At 45.1% G+C, this 15283-nt stretch overlaps 1 protein-coding gene across 2 annotated transcripts in view; it reads right to left on the bottom strand.

Annotated features, from left to right (window-relative positions):
• HOPX (HOP homeobox) overlaps positions 1-7395 on the bottom strand; it is a 34061-nt gene extending 26666 nt beyond the window's left edge. The window contains exon 1 of one of the 2 annotated variants that reach the window (XM_063610458.1): positions 7378-7395. The gene's annotated coding sequence lies outside the window, so the exon portion shown is untranslated. The other variant, XM_055294645.2, reaches the window with a different exon arrangement.
• Between the last annotated feature and the right edge of the window lie 7888 nt (positions 7396-15283).

The following is a 15283-nucleotide window of genomic DNA, read 5'->3' as shown; positions in this document are numbered from 1 at the left end:
CATGACCTTAAGAATCCTAGGAAATTTTCCTCATGATCCCAGATGGAATGACTAGATCTAACAGCCAAGATGACTACCACTAGTTTCCTGCCCGGTATACGCTAAGAGATTAGAACTGATAAATGTCTGCCTCAGGTTTTTGTTTCATTTCGTTCTGAACATACAAGGACAGAGTAGATCATTTGTGAAAGATCTGGCAGTGTTTTCATGTTTGGTCACATTTTATCAAAACTACCAGAAGCAAATTACAAGAAATCATGTGGAGATGGGTAAAATTAACTTCTCTACTTTTTATTTATTTGTTTGTTTTGGAGATGGGGTCTTGCTCTGTTGCCCAGACTGGAGTACAGTGGCGTCGTGATCATAGCTCACTGCAGCCTCGAACTTCTGGGCTCAAGCAACCTTCCCGCCTCAGTCTCCCAAGTAGCTAAAACTACAAGTGTGTGCCACTATGTCTGGCTAACAAAAAAAAAAAAAAAAAAAAAAATGTAGAGATGAGGCTCAAACAATCCTCCCACCTCTGCCTCGCAAAGTGCTGGGATTATAGGCGCAAACCACCATGCCCAGCCAACTTCTCTACATTTAAAAGAGCTTCTATTGCTACCTAATAAGAGGTAAATAAGAGGCCAAATAAGAGGCTGAAGCACCTGACCTTGTGATGAACAATTCCTTGAATGCCCGACATTTATACTGAACTTCTTTTTGGTTTAGCCAACATAAATACACCAGTTCTCAGCCTGGGCGGGAAGGATACAATGCTTCACACAGGAACCCTGAGTCACGGGGAGAGTAAATGACTTGGCACGGAGGTCAGAATGAGGACTGGGGCTGCCTGGGTTCAAGAGCAAGCTCAGATACCAGCTCATCCTAAGATTCCAAGCAAGTCACTTTACGCTCTTGCATAAAGTAGATTGTACTCACAGGTGACCATATAGTTTATTGCTCAGGCCAGGTAGTTTTTAGAGTAAAAGGGGGTGCTATTAATAATTCCACTGGGACAACAAATCTTTCAGGCTCACAGCTGCTTTAAAATTCCATTACAGCTGAGAAAATAGGACCCAGGTTCCTGCTCACCAGACCTGTCCTCTGCTCCCCTGGCAGGTGATAGCTCAGCCTGGAGTTCTGGGGAAGATTGTTCAGCATATTGTAAAAGATAGATGTAGGCACTTTCCCAGCAAAGAAAAAGGACAGCCTAACCTGCACCTGCTTTATTGCACTGTGTGTTCAAAATCAACAGCACTGGAAGGCCAAAAACACATCAGGGCCCTTGCCCAGGAAGACAGCAGATACATGCACGTCCTGCAACGGGACATGAGCCTTCCACTTGCAGCATCAGGCTTGCTGCCCCTCTATCAAACCTGTTCCCGTTCCCCAAGTGAGTGGGCAGGATGGGCATGGTCCAGGACAGAGCAGGGGCTGCTTCAGGATCCTCAGGTGTTGGTTTTTAAAAGGGCAGGTTACTGCTTTATAAACCACTCCAAGCCATAAGTTATCCTTTTACCAACAATGTCATCTTTCTATAGCACTGTCCACTATCCCTATTCACTTGATGTTTTAAAAGTCAAAGGAAGCCGGTCGGGTGTGGTGCCTCATGCCTGTAATGCCAGTATTTTGGGAGGCCAAGGTGGATGGATCGTTTGAGCTCAGGAGTTTGAGACCAGCCTTGACAACATGGTGAAACCCTGTCTCTACCAAAACTAAAAAATTAGCCAGGCATGGTGGTGTGTGTCTGTGGTCCCAGCTACTCTAGAGGCTGAGGTGGGAGGATTGCTTGAGCCAGGGAGGTGGAGGTTGCAGTGAGCCGAGATCGTGCCACTGTACTCCAGCCTGGGTGACAGTGAGACTCTGTCTCAAAAACAACAAAAAGTCTAAGGAAGCCATCAACAACATCCAGAAATTAAGCTGAGTTAGGTCATAACACAGCCTTAAAAAATGTCCAGGTGACCTCTTGAACTAAGTCATTGTATAATGAGAGAATGTGGAAATGAAGGTGAAGGAGAAATATTCAAAGAAAAGTCATCCAAGGAAGGAAGAAATTCTATCGGTCATACAAACCTGTTTTATCAGTCTCGCAAACTTGTCATTTGTTTTTCTTTTCTCTTTTCTTTTTTTTTTTTATTTTGGAGAAACTCTGAATAACAGGAAAAAGCATTTGGCTTCCAAATAGCGGCATTAAACTGGTGTTGACTGCTGCCCTGATGCCAACGGCCTAATGCGTTCCCCAGAGCTAGAGTGCCAGGGTTCCCAGGGACTCAAGATGGAGCTCGCCTTCACCCTCTCCTCCCCACTGCTGCTGTCACAATGTGTCCTCTGGCTTCAGGGCTGCTCTGGGCTCTGACTGCCTGCAGACTGCCTCCCCAGAAGGGATGTTAATTACACACCCGGCCACGGCCCTCTTCAGAGACAGGACTGGCCACAGGCAGCTGCTACTTGTTTTCAAGAGCTGCCGCAATCTGGTTTTCGAACTGGGCAAAAGTGCCGGAATGGGCCCACGGCCACATGCACTGGGCGGGCGGGTGGCAGGGGGCTGCCCCAGCTGTAAAACTGGGTCCCCAAAGAATGAGGCTCCTGGGCACTAAGACTAGGCAAGCTACTCTGCTGGTGCCAGCCTTCTGCTCCCGAGAAAGAAGCAGGTAACATTTTAAAATCCCTATGAGCAGAATTTCTTGACCTTTTGTCTCCATTATAGTAACCTTAAGGTGGCTCTCCATTTTTCAGAAAGACATAGGAAATGCAACTACTTCTGATGAGTTTGACTGCATTGACAAAAAATGGACTAATTCAGAAAAAACAACCTAACAGGGCCCGCAACCTGTAGATGGTTGCCCACTGGATATGGTTTGAAAAATTATACTGAAAACCCACAATCTTGGTATATTTTTGTGCGGCAAGTTGCTTGGAATTCTGACCAATAAGGAGGACATATTTTGCATAAAACTTTGATTCGCCTGATTGCCCTATTTAAAAATTCAAATGGTAACTATATTTATATAACATTTCAGGGAACTCCTAGATATGTTATCTTGCTGGAACCTACTTACTATACCAGGGAGGGACATAATTCATTAAACAATTATTGTCTATTAACATCCTAATTTTAATTAGTTTTCCAGAGATGGGGAAAACAAGCCCTGAGAGAATGAGACCTGGAAAGTGGCACATTTGGATTGAAGGGGAGGTAAAAACCAATTGGAAACATGGCCACGGTGGCGCCAGTGAGGCTCTGTGGTCCCACAGACATCTCCGAACTGACACCTGCACCCATACAGGTGCTGAGGGAGAGCTAAGGAGCCACAGACAGGAAGGACAGAAGTCACAAAGACAAACTTCACCCACTCATTTGCCTGGGCCTGACCTGGAAGTCCTAATTAAAAGACCCTGGACTGCCAGATAGACTCATCCCAATGCTGGGAATGCACACATGCTATTTCTTGAAAGAACAACTTGGCTGTCCCCCAGAACAGAGTGCCTGGAGTGTACACTGGGATTCCTTTCAATAATTAGAATCCTCTGCTTATGCCAGATATTAATTGGGAACAAAAGGAAGCTTTAGTTTTGAAACATCCCTTCTCACTCATTAGCACAATCCTTTAATAATGCACCTCGGAGGCCCTGAGTAATTCTTCTGGTTTGCTGCCCCGCAGCATGTCTGGGTTCCAAGGATTCGCTTGGAAGGTGCTGGATACCCTATCCTAGCTGGAGCTGGGAGTGTCCAGAAGCAGCCTCTTTCTTTACCTCTGAGCTTCTGCTGCTGTGTTCCCTGAGCCTCCCAAACCTCAGCCTGCCCTCGGACTTGGCAGCCAGGTGGCATGGGGCCATCCCCATCCTCTCTTTGGCCCTTACTGTCCTTATCTGTCTAGTGAATGGTTTTGATTTCACTGGTTTTCATCCCTAGCTGCACATTAGACTCACCTGGGGAACTTTAAAAACCAGTCCCAGGGCTGCACACCTGGGGATTCTGATTTAATTGGCCCAGGGTGGGGCCCAGTCTCTAATTTTTTTTTTTTTTTTTTTTTTTTTTTTTTGAGACGGAGTCTTGCTCTGTCACCCAGGCAGGAGTGCAGTGGCACGATCTGCGCTCACTGCAGCCTCTGCCTCCCAGGTTCAAGCGATTCTCCTGCCTCAGCCTCCCGAGTAGCTGGGATTACAGGCGCTCACAACAATGCCCAGACTAATTTTTGTATTTTAGTAAAGATGAGGTTTCACCATGTTGGTCAAGCTGGTCTCGAACTCCTGACCTTAGGTGATCCACCCGCCTCAGCCTCTCAAAGTGCTGGGGTTGCAGGCGTAAGCCACCACGCCCTGCCCCAGTCACTGATTTTTTTTTTTTTCTTAAGTTCTCCAGGCCCCACAACCACTAGGTTAGATTATCTCCAGGGACCCTACCAGTTCTATAAAAGTCTATGATCCTTACTGTCTGGTCTCTGTGCTTTACTGAATTTATTTTTTTCTCCATAAATACTCATCTTTTATGTTCAGCATGTTACATAGGCTGATTTTTAGAAATGCTTTTACTTACTTAAAAATTACATTGTTGGTTAGGCGCAGTGGCTCACACCTGTAATCCCAGCACTTTGGGAGGCCGAGACAGGCAGATCGCTTGAGCTCAGGAGTTCGGGACCAGCCTGGGCAACATGGCGAAACCCCATCTCTACAGCTGGGTGTGGCAGCACAAGTCTGTGGTCCCAGCTACTCGGGAGGCTGAGGTAGGAGGATTGCTTGAGCCTTGGAGGCAGAGGCTTCAGGGAGGCAGAGGCTGCAGTGAGCCGAGATCACGCTACTGCACTCCAGCCTGGGTGACAGAGTGAGATCCTATCTCAAAAAAATAAAAATAAAAATAATGTTGTTAAAGTAGTGTTTGTTGGGAATAATCAGCTATAATACTGAATGTTTAAAGTACACAATTTGATAAACTTTCCCATATAAGAAATGGTCACAGTCACAATAATGAACATATCCAACACCCTCAAAAGTTTCCTGTGTCCCTTGGGAATGCCCCCAAACATTTTTTCTCCTGTCCCTACCTTCCCAAGTAACCATGGATCTCCTTCCTTCCTTCCTTCCTTCCTTCCTTCCTTCCTTCCTTCCTTCCTTCCTTTCTTTCTTTCTTTCTTTCTCTTTCTTTCTTTCTTTCTTTCTTTCTTTCTTTCTTTCTTTCTTTCTTTCTTTCTTTCTTTCTTTCTTTCTTCTTTCTTTCTTTTCTTCTTTCTTCTTGAGACAGAGTCTTGCTCTGTTCACCCAGGCTGGAGTGCAGTGGTACAATCTCAGCTCACTGCAACCTCCGCCTCCCGGGTTCAAGCAATTATCCGTCTCAGCCTCCCGAGTAGCTGGGATTACAGGTGCCCACCACCATGCCCGCCTAATTTTTGTATTTTTAGTAGAGACGGGGTTTATCCATGTTGGCCAGGCCGGTCTCAAACTCCTGACCTCAAGTGATCCACTCGCCTCGGCCTCCCAAAGTGCTGGGATTACAGGCGTGGGCCACCACACCCAGCCACTTTCTTTTTGCTATAGATTAGTTTGCATTTTCTATCATTTTATACAAATGTAATCACTCAACACATCCTATTTTGTGCATGGACATAACTTCTAATTATCTCCCTAGACTTTAGATTTCAAGCTCTTTGAGAACAAGATCCACTTTTTCTTTTCTCTTCCTCTTGGCCCTCAACTTATCTTTGCTCAGATATAGCCCTTAATCATTATTTGCTTGATTGACATAAGACCTTCATGAACTTAAAACCAAGCTTCAGTTTGGTGGCTAAGAAGTGCCTGCCACGTTGAAGGTTTTCAACTCGCCACCACTTCTGGAGAGGTTCCTCAGTCGGCAGCTTCAGCCCAGTTAAAAAATAATAATAATAATAAGCACATGAGCTTCACTTAGGGTCCGTGGACTTCCAGGAGTCCGGAAAGTGAGAGTCGAGGTGTGGGCTGGGGTGTGGGGTGGAAGGGGAGGCTCAGGATGCGGGGAATGAATACCTGAGAAAGGTCCTTGGCTTTCACCAGATTCTTGATACAAAGGGATAGACTATGGAATTAATGCCCTGCTCTATTCCTATCTGCTTTTTATGAATCTGTTGTTTAACTATAAATCCTTTACTGTCTGCTCCTCCCTTCTCCTCCCTTCCCACCTCCCCAGCACTTTTGTTTTGTTCTCTGCCTGCCCTGGTTATACTTAACCCTACTTAACTAAACACACTACAGGGCCCTGTCTGGTGGCAGTGCCACTTCATGGGACCTGTCTGCATTCCTTTTCTCTTTAAGAGCTTCTCATCTGAACTATGTGATAGATTGTACCTTTTTATTCAATGATTCTTATTCCACTTTACTTAACAGTTTACCCTGAATACTTGGATGCCACTCACATATCACAAACCTATATTTTCTCTAAACCCCAGAGCCTGGGATTCCTTTTCATCTCAAAAAAAAAAAAAAATCACTGTTTTTGTTGTCATAAATAAGTATTATGAGAACCAGAAGTAACAATAAACTGCAAATTCAAAACCAAGCCACTTCTCCATCCAGAGACACCTCCCTCACTTCCCCCTGTCAAACACAAAACATATTTTAAAATGATATTATGTCTGATTTTAGATAAAAGTCTGGGATGCAGAATAACAATAATCTGCTTCTAAATGAGAAAATCATAGGCATCTGACAAATGCTGGTTTCAAAGTTATCTTTCCAAAATAGAAGCGAGTAAGAAAAACATCTCACCTGCTGGCCAAAAGACCAACACTGACTCCCTTTTCTCCAAATTCCCCTCGACTCCACGCAGTTTTGTTTGTAAGGGACTGATGTCTTACACCCGGCAGCATTTCCTAGCTTCTGCTTGGGGGTAAGTTTTTCTTTCCTATTCTCCCTTTCACCTCTACCGTTTTCCAACAGAAGAGCAAATACGGTAACGACAGCATTTTGGTCTAGTTCCTGCACAAACTCATTCCTCTGCATAAAAGGCAGACCTTTGAAAGGTACTTACGTGGAAGAGGCAAAGGCAAGCGCAAGCCCTGGGTTTGGAAGCTGTGTTTGCTGATGCCAGCCTGCTTAAATAGCTGGGCTGGCTGACGCAGGCTGCTGATAGCACGTTTATTTATGCCTGTGAGCGCACACTCGAGCAAGGACCTGAAAAACCTGCAGCGTGGGCAGAGGGTAAACCACTGAAAGTATGCCGAGGTCACATCTCTCCTGGTTATTCAGGTTTGATGTTCAGGCTGGGACTTCTGAGCGTCTCATGGAACTTTCTCGTCACTATCTTCTTGTCCCTGACCTCTCTCCTAGCCAAGCAAGCTTCTTCACCGAGATAGGATAAGAGAGATGTGGCTGAGAGAAAACGGGGAAGAGAAAAGGGACCCTGAGTCTTTTCACCCACTTCCTTACTTTGAGCAGGTTTCCAGTTAGATGTTGCCTCATTTTAAAGTGTAGATCTGGTGCGGTTGATTTCATAGCTCTGAGAGCTGAATGCTAGGCTAAGAGCCTGGACAATTGCCCAATTAATGAAAGGTTGTTTTCTTTTGGGCACAGAATGTACACATAAAGAACAGTTAAAAGGGAGAGATTCGGGCTAGGATGATACAATTTTAGGTCTCCATCAAAAACTATTCTCATTTATTTCCCCTGCATCTGTACTTTCCTCTTACCATCCCCTCTCCTTCGTTAATGAATTCCTGTCTAAGAGGTGAAAGATTCCCCATGGGCTTGCAAATAAAAAGCCAGTGTGTGAGCAAGTCTGTGGGAAGATGCATGCATAGTGTGACAGAGAGTTTAGGGGCTCGTGTGACAATCCGTGGAAATGTTTCTAAAGGCGAGGGTATGTGTGTGGGTGTGAGGACTCGCCTGTTGGATGTTTATGTATTTTATTAGCTAGATACGGGAGCTAATACTCAATTGCAGTGCACTAAACATTATTAGGTGGGTATGATTTTGAGGGAATGAAGGAAGGGAGACAAGGTCTGGTGAGATCATCTATGGGAGTATCTGTGTGTATTTGCTGGCTCGTAGCACAAACCGGTAAGTGCCATCCAGAGAGCCACACCCTATATTTCTCACTTCACCGGAGAAAGAGAAAGCCCACTTGAGTCTCTTGGGAACAGTAGCCATATGTGAAAGAAGAGCAGCGCTCATTCAGAATCTCTCTTTCCCTCTTGGAAAAGGGGGTGACCGTTATAAAACATGTGTGGGAAAGAGTAGAGACAGGGGGCCCAGGTTAACCCAACCTTGGTTACCAGACGAATTCTTTTGTTTCCTGCCTAATTCATTGCCTAACTTCTGACCATTCTATGGCCAAATCTGGATCCTTGCTGCCACGATTTTTTGAATGGGCAGAGTCTATGTTTTGTTTATCATTTGATACCCACAGCATCATTATTATTATTATTATTATTATTATTATTATTATTATTATTGCACAAATTATTATTGTGACAGCACAAATTATTATGATGATGACAATGGTGATGATCCATAATCTAGTAAGACTGACTGTGTGTCAGGCTCCATGTAAGGCACTGTACAGCGAGTTTGTTTGCTTATTTAATATGTAATACAACAACCCTATGAGGTTTTTTTGTTTTTTGTTTTTCGCCCAGGCTGGAGTGCAGTGACACGATCTTGGCTCACTGCAGCCTTGACCTCCCAGGCTGGGGTGATTCTCCCACCTCAGCCTCCCGAGTAGCTGGGACCACAGGGACGCACCACCACCCATGGCTAATTTTTTGTATTTTTTGGAAAGACAGTGTTACACCATGTTGCCCAGGCTGGTCTCAAACTCCTGGGCTCAAGAGATCCTCCTGCCTCAGCCTCCCAAACTGCTGGAATTACAGCTGTGAGCCACCTGGCCCAGCTGAGTTAGTTTTTTATTATCGTTATTTTACAGATGAGGAAACTGATACTCAGAAAGACTAAATAACTTTCCCAAGGTCATAGTGAATGGTGGGGGTGGAATTTGAATCCAGTTCTATCTGATTCCAGAGTCAGGGTTTCACTCAGGACTGGCTTGAACCAATACTTAGAAAGTTGCCTAAGAGTGTTCTCACCTAGCCTTAATTGTGTTTTGTTTATCGTCTGTCTTCCAGAATGTGATTTCCATGACAACAGTGACCTTCCTTCATTGTTTACTCCTGTGATCCAGCACAGTGCCTGGCACTTGGTAGGTGCTCAGTAAATATGTGCCATTTGTTCAGTTTCTAAATTCCTGTGGAGGCAGTACAGCCCAACAGATAGAGGTCCTGGCATCAACAGAGTCTCATCCTGGTTCAGATGAGACATTTCTTTTTCTCTTGCATAATGTGTCAGCTTCAAGCTATTTCTCTTTATCCAGTGTATCACGGAGATTAAACAAAAAGTGGTTGAAACCATGAAGCGGTTTTTACATCACTTGACTCTGCAGGTAGCAGGTATATGGTTCCAGTTGTTTGGGGGTGCAATGATGAAACCAAGACCTCTAGCTTTTTCTGTCTTTCATTTTGTAGCTCTCAGTGTGACAGCATTGTCTCTCCTCATGGTGGTAAGATGGCTACAGTAGCTCAATTTATCGTATCTTTAAACAAAATATCCAAAGACAGGTAAAAAGTAGCCCAGGCTTTCTTTCTCCTAAGTGTCTTTCTTTGTTAGAGAGGAAAACCTTTTCAGAAGTCACTAGGAGTCTTTCACTTATGTCTCCTTGCTGAGCACTGGGTTATGTTAGCCAACACATTGGCTAAATCCATCATTTGCAAAGAGGAAAGGGATCAGGCTGATCATGGTTCCCCTCCTGGGCCTAAGGGAAGAATCTACCTTCTCCAGACAAATTGCTCTAATCATCTGAACAAAATCAAGATTCATTTATTAGTGAAGAAGCAGAAAAGTGCTACCCACAGTTTTGCCAATCTAAGAGACCCTTTAAAATACAATAACCTAAACTGCTTTCATGCTTGGGCACCAGCCCAGCCATGGCAATTGGGTTTTACTATATCAGTTCTCTCTTTCTATGCTTTTTTTTTTTTCCCCAGTGAGATAAGGTTGCTTTGGCTCTCAGTAAAATTAAGAGTATTTCAACAGCCTGCAAATAAGGGAGGTAGCTGGCCACTAATTTTTTTCCTGCAGGTTTAGATCCTAGGTCTTTATATCAGCACTGATTTCCAGGGACTATCACACAACCTGTCAGCCTCTTGTCTTTTCCTGTGCCAGATGGGATTGGATGATGCTGTTGATTTCTTAGAGAAGTTGGGTCCGACACCGCAACTAATTATAAAAACACGACTCATTTTCCTGCTCCTCCTGTTGTCTATTATATTTCAGTGGAATTCCAGAATCCCACATGTTTGCCTCTGCCTCTGCCTGAGAGCTCCAGCTACTGCCTGGGTTATGTCAACTAGAGACATATGGCTGAGATGGTAATTCTCACATAGTTCTTTTTCTCCTGGTGATTAACAAACTTCAAATTACCACCCACAGTAAGTGTTATTTTTCTTCTATTTGCTGTTCTAAACCTTTTCCTTGTCACAGGTTTTGGGAACTCTTTTCTTCATTGGCTCAAATCAAGAGAATTAGGAGGAAGAATGGGGTCATGAGATGTTCCTCCACAGGAGAGGAACAATGCCTGGGGGAGGAAAGGGGCTCAGTAAGTGTTTACTGTGACTGGACAAATGGTGGAAAGGAAAGAGTGTGGGCTTCTCAATCCTGCAGACTTGCATGAAGTCCCACTACTTCTGCTTACCTCCAATTTGATCAAGGGCAACTTATATAACTTCCCTCTGTTTCCTCATCTATAATATGGGACTGATGAGAATTATCTCACAAGTTCGTTGTAAGGACTAAAGATATGTAAAGCACTTAGCGTAATACCCAGAACATAGTGGGCACTCCATAAATGGGTAGCTACTGCTAATAGTTACAAGAAGAAGCTGCATTTTCCTATCCTTGGTCATCTTTGTGGAACCCACGCAAAATAGTTAAACCCAAAACCTCCAGGTGCCACAGCAAACAGGGCATTGGTAGAGCCACATATAACGCAGGGATGTCTGGATAGTGGGGACAGCTATTCTCTTCCTACCAAAAACTAGAGATTATTGAAGTGCAGGAAGTTGATTTATGAATAGGGAGCATGCGGACCTGAGAAATGATGCAGAGAGAGAGAAGCCATTCCTCGGGGAGCACAAAACTACCAAGGACATTTCAGTAAATTCACAATGAAGACTGTAAGCCTCCCAAGGGCGCAAATCTGACCTATACAGAAACAAATGAGGAAGAGGGTATCCAGAGGATAGAGGCGAGCTTGCTGAGAATTCTGCCCCCAAGGTGTGAACTTGCAAGCAGAGAGGCCGAGAATTCTGAAGATGCTGTGGCAGTTCGAACTCCCAGAGAGGCCTTCCTAGCCCAACCCGGCTGGGACGTAGAACGGTGTGGGAAGCAGAAGAGGATCAGCCAATGGCAGAGAACCTGGACAAAGGAAAGGATGCCAAGCGACTGAGGATAGAGACGCTTCCCTTGGCTCCTCCCGGCAAAGGATTCCTGAGGTTTCCTGCTGAGAAGGGAGTGGAAGTTATGACATAATCACACTGTATTCTTTGTAGTTTGTTGTAGGCATGGTAATTATTAAGTCATCCTTTCGGTGCACTGTATATACTAGATCGTTTTTTTGAGACAGAGACTCGCTCTGTCACCCAGGCTGGAGTGCACTGGTGCGATCTGGGCTCACTGCAACCTCCACCAGCATGTCCAGCTAAAATAGTTTTCTATATATACATATATATATATATACATACACACACACTCATACACACACATATATATTATATATATTATATATTATATATATTATATTATATATATTATATATTATATATTATACATATATTATATATTATATATATAATATATAATATATAATACATGTATAATATATAATATATATTATATAATATATAATATATATTATATATAATACATGTATTATATATAATATATAATATATATTATATATATAATATATTTTTAATGGGAACAAGGTTTCACTATGTTGGTCATGCTGGCCTTGAACCCCTGGCCTCAAATGATCCGCCCCCTTGGCCTCCCAAAGTGCTGGGATTACAGGCATGAGCCACTGCACCTGGCCTACTGTACATACTAGATTATAAGTGTGGATTCTACCATCTTTCTAATTCATTCGTGGTCCTAGGGACTGTTAGGTGAGTTGATGACCGGGAGTTAGATGTTGCATCCCATCAACAGCGTCTGTGCCTGGGTAGGGTTGTCACATCTGGTGTGGCCCCTGTTGCGTTTGTTCTTCTACTTAAGAAACACAGTTTCTTCTCATTCCATTTAGATTCATCCGGGGTTTAATGAATGAGGAGGCCTCAAGTATGGTTTTCCTTCCTGATCCCCTTCCTGTGATTGGCTAGAGAAGGGGATGGCCCTTGGCAATTGTGAGGCAGAGGGCGGGCGGGCATCACTCATCTGTGGAAGGAGTTGGGGAGGAGGCCTCTTTCTTCACTCATGAATGAATGCTTCACTTCACTGCTGTCAGCTGGGGCTGCCTGAGAAGCAGTGTGATGACATTCTCAGGAGGGGTGGGGGCGGTGCCTCACCTAAGAGGTGGACTCTTCCATTACTGATGGAAAGATGTTGCAGACTGGGCCACCTGGCCTGATTGTAATCCCCTAACACATAGGGTGAGGACAGAGTCCTCACACCCACTACTGAAATTTCAGGGATGGGCCCTGTGCTAGTAGAAAGCAGGGGGTGGGGAGCTGGGGACAAGAAAAACAAAATCATTTGGTTAAAAAGCTTGCTTGACTGGGCACCAAACCCAGGCACTCTGGTTTCACAGTCCATGGTCTAATCACTGCACTGCATGGCGTTTGTAGCTACTTCTGACAGTGTCACAGGAGCCCCAGGTAGGAGGGAAGAGTAGGTACCACCTCCTCTGCACGGGGTGCCCCCAACCCCAAGTACTGTTTATTTAAGACACTGACTTCTGTGAATGATTTTACTTGGATACAGAGAGGGGAAGGAAAGGAGGACTGAGCTAACAAAAATAAAGTTTGAAGACAAAAGAAAAGAAAACCAAAACCTGTGTGCCTGACATGACACAGTGGAGAAAGAAAGGGCTGAAAATTGTTTGGGCTAACATCATGGAGAAGCTGAAGGAAGAGAAAGAGTTTTGATTCGAGTCGAGACTCTTTTCTTCCTCCCTCCTGTACCCCAGAGCACCAAGGAAGACTCACAAGGCTCATGGGTGACCTAGAAAATCTCACCTCTCCTCTCCATGTCTCAGCCCCTCATCTGTATGAGGAAAAAGTTGAACCAGTTGATGAACCAGAGGTGATGTCTCTGAGATCCATTCGGTTTTAATCTCTTGTCCTCCAAGGGGAGAGGGTCAGGGGCAGGTGAATGTGGAGGAGGGTCTCAGAGCAGCCACATGAGCAGGACAGCTGCTCCCATTCAGGGCTGAGAAAGCCTAATGCACTAGTGCAGCTTTCCCAACTGTTTGTTCCAACATTGAAACACTACTTCCACCCCCATGCCTCCCTCCCAGTTCTCTCCCCAACCACCTGGCCTTCCCTAGACCTTTTAGGGTCCAGGAACTAGAGGACAATACCTGGCACAGTGTGTGTGCAGGGAAGCGGGCAACCAGGATCTGCTCCAGCCACAACCCTCTCAAAAGTGTGTTTGCTCAGTGCCTGCGTTTTCACTGCAGACCAGGGAGACATCCTGAAAGAAAGAACTGGAGTGGGCTAGTAAAGAAGGAAGGAAGGGAGGGAGGGAGGGAAGGAGATAGAGAGGGAGGGAGGTGGAGAGGAAGGAAGGAAGGAAGGAAGGAAAGAAGGAAAGAGGGAGGGAGAGAGGGAGGGAGGGAAGGAGGGAGGGGGGAAGAGGAAGGAAGGAAGAAAGGAAGGAAGGAAGGAAAAAAGGAGGGAGGGAGGGAGGGAGGAAGGGAAAGAGGGAGGGGGAGGGAGGGAGAGAGGGAGGGAGGTGGAGAGGGAAGGAAGGAGGGAGGGAGGGAGGGAGAGAAGGAGGGAGGGAGGAAGGGAAGGAGGGAGGGGGAAGAGGAAGGAAGGAAGAAAGGAAGGAAAAAGGGAAGGAAGGAAGGAAGGAAGGGGGAGGGAGGGAGGAAGGGAGAGAGGGAGGGAGGGAGAGAGGGAGGGAAGGAAGGAGGGAGAGAGGGAGGGAGAGAAGGAACTATAAATCATCCTTGAAAAATGTCTAAAAGTTTTGATTTCTGCTTTTGGCAAAAATATGCTGTGGTCAGCTTTTGTTAACTGATTCAGTGAAATTCTTCTCTGTGTATTTCAAGAAAACCCTGCCTCCTTCGTGGCCATCTCTGAGGTTTCTGCAACCAGGTAAGCCCTGGCAGTTCTGTGGGTGATAATTTAGGGTCCCTTGTAGAATGTCTTCTGATGTGTCACATTACATAAATGGTGGTGCACGTGCTTGCATCTGGCTTTCACCTCTCTAGAGAGTCAGCTTCCAAACTAGTCTTTCTAGTGGGCTCTGAATAACCTGCAAGAGGGTCCTGGGTTGATCCTGTGAGGCTGACACCCCTGACTTTGTTGTCTGACAGAGGGAAATGGACTCTTCATGGTGCAGCCATTCAATGCCCCATCTGTGCCAGAGCCAAATCTCAGACTGAAGACAACTTAGTATGGTGTCAGGGTTCAGAGGAAAAGGCTTTGGGGGACAAGCTGGACCTGGTTCAAACCTAGGGTGATCAACTTTCTTAGTTTTCCCATAACTGTCCTGATTTTAGCGCTAAGTCCTAAATCCCAGAAAATCCCTAAGTCCCGGGCAAACCTGGATGCTTGGTCACCCTATTCTAGCTCTTTCAGGCCTTAGCCAGTCATTTCCCTTCTTTGAGCCTTAGTTTCCTCATATGTGAAATGAGGGGAATGATGACAACATCAAATGGTGTTTGAGGACTAGGGTCAATATGCATTCAAAGATTGTTCATTAAGAAAGTTAGAAGTTTAGGTGACAAAATGGTCTTTCTGTGACTGTTCTGAGAAGGAGTAGATGTCTCCTCTCCCCAGTGTGTTTTGACTGTTTCAAGTGGAGGTGTGAGCACAGCACTTGAGGATTCTGGAACACTCTTCAGGAGGCCTTGCAGGCCCTGGCAATTGCAGAGCATGAATTAAGGGCTCTCCCAGCTCTATGATTATGTGGTTAAGGGTAAATGGCAGAAGAAGCTGCCTGCTTGCAGAAGTCACTTTCGGCAGCTACCACTTGCAAATCACAAATAAGAGATTATGAAATCTTTTCTTTTAGGCTTCTTTATTGCCCCTTGGCTATTGTCTGCAGAGATTCTTAA

Source organism: Symphalangus syndactylus, chromosome 10 (genome assembly GCF_028878055.3).
Source record: "Symphalangus syndactylus isolate Jambi chromosome 10, NHGRI_mSymSyn1-v2.1_pri, whole genome shotgun sequence".
Taxonomy (NCBI): domain Eukaryota; kingdom Metazoa; phylum Chordata; class Mammalia; order Primates; family Hylobatidae; genus Symphalangus; species Symphalangus syndactylus.
Note: the sequence above shows the minus strand (reverse complement) of the source record. Positions and strands in the feature narration are given on the sequence as shown.